Source organism: Euphorbia lathyris, chromosome 5 (genome assembly GCF_963576675.1).
Source record: "Euphorbia lathyris chromosome 5, ddEupLath1.1, whole genome shotgun sequence".
NCBI classification, from domain to species: domain Eukaryota; kingdom Viridiplantae; phylum Streptophyta; class Magnoliopsida; order Malpighiales; family Euphorbiaceae; genus Euphorbia; species Euphorbia lathyris.
This window is the reverse complement of record NC_088914.1, coordinates 23010267-23011940: the sequence shown is the minus strand read 5'-3', so window position 1 is coordinate 23011940 and position 1674 is coordinate 23010267. Positions and strand designations below refer to the sequence as shown.

At 35.4% G+C, this 1674-nt stretch overlaps 1 non-coding gene across 1 annotated transcript; it reads right to left on the bottom strand.

The window, feature by feature from the left end:
- Window positions 1–338: 338 nt before the first annotated feature.
- Window positions 339–445, bottom strand: LOC136231518 (small nucleolar RNA R71). The gene has a single exon (XR_010689893.1). It is a non-coding gene; the product is annotated as a small nucleolar RNA R71 (small nucleolar RNA).
- Between the last annotated feature and the right edge of the window lie 1229 nt (window positions 446–1674).

The following is a 1674-nucleotide window of genomic DNA, read 5'->3' as shown; positions in this document are numbered from 1 at the left end:
GAATGGCCGGTGTATCTAATAGTGTAGTTAGACCCCGTATAAACGCAAATCAATTTGAAATTAAGCCTGCTTTGCTTAATATGTTGCAAAACAACGTAACGTTTTATGGACTACCTAACGAAAACCCTAATGCACATTTGACAAATTTCTTAGAAATTTGTGACACTTTTAAAATTACTGATGTAACAGCTGAAGCAATCAAACTTCGCCTCTTTCCTTTCACTTTGAAGGATAAGGCAAAAATTTGGTTAACTTCTATGCCTGCTGCAACATTTGAAACTTGGGACCAATTAGCCCAAGCATTTTTACAAAAATATTTTCCCTTAGTAAAAACCGCAAGAGTCATCAAAGAGTTGACATCTTTTACACAAAATGATAATGAAACTCTTTATGAAGCTTGGGAACGTTTTAAAGAACTTCAACGTTTATGCCCACACCACCAACTGCTAGATGCACTTTTAATACAGACATTCTATAATGGATTAAATCCTACAACTAGAGGTTCATTAGATGCTATGTCTGGAGGGTTATTTATGAAGAAGACGTCCGCCCAAGCAAGAGAACTTTTGGAAGAAATGGCAATCAACAGCAGTATGTGGCCCGCCGAGCGTGGCCATATACCGACGGCGAAACCATTATCCTCAGGTACATCATCGGTTAAAGGTATAATGAATCTTGATCCTGTAGCAATGTTACAAGCCCAATTTTATGCCTTATCGCACAAAATTGATAAATTTATGGCACCATGCGATCCTAATGATCCAATCCAGAGAGACATTGATTATGAAGGTATGAATGAGATAGAACAGGTAAATTTTGTCCAAGGACAAAACCAAACTACTAATCCTTATTCTAATACTTATAATCCTGGATGGAGAAATCATCCTAACTTTAACTGGAAAGATGGTAATAATAATAATAATGCAAATGCTAATCAATATCGGATAAATAATTATCAAAATCAAACAAGAGATACGATTAGCACTTTATCTTCAAAAATCGACAAATTTATTGATGCTATGAATGGAAAGGTAAGTAATCAAGACGATGGTTTTAAACGGATCGAAAATAAATTCGATCAGCTTATCAAAAACCAATCATCTAGCATCCATAATTTAGAGGTTCAAATTGGACAACTTGCTAAATCAATTCCATCTCGCAAAGAGGGAAGTCTTCCCAGCCAAACAGAAGAAAATCCGAAAGAGCATGTTAAGGCTATCACTCTTCGCTCAGGAAAAAACTACATAGGTCCGGAAATGCCCGGAAATTCAACTTTACCTGGAAATGATTCACCAAAATCCAAAGAAGATACATTAAAACAAAAAGATACGCCAATAGACTCTAATCCGAAACCTTTTGTACCAAAACCACCTTTTCCACACAGGGTCCGAAATAAGGACCATGATAAACAACTTTTATCATTTTTAGACAAACTTAAAAATTTGCATATAAATTTAACATTCATGGATGCAATTACGCAAATTCCTAACTATGGAAAATTCTTGAAAGATTTAATCTCAAAAAAGATTAGTTGGGAAGGAATTTCATCCATTTCTCTTTCTGAAGATTGTAGTCTGATAGTATCAAGCAAATTACCTACTAAACTCAAAGATCCCGGATGCTTTACCATTCCGTGTACATTGGGAAATATGGAATTCCCAAGTTGTCTTTGTG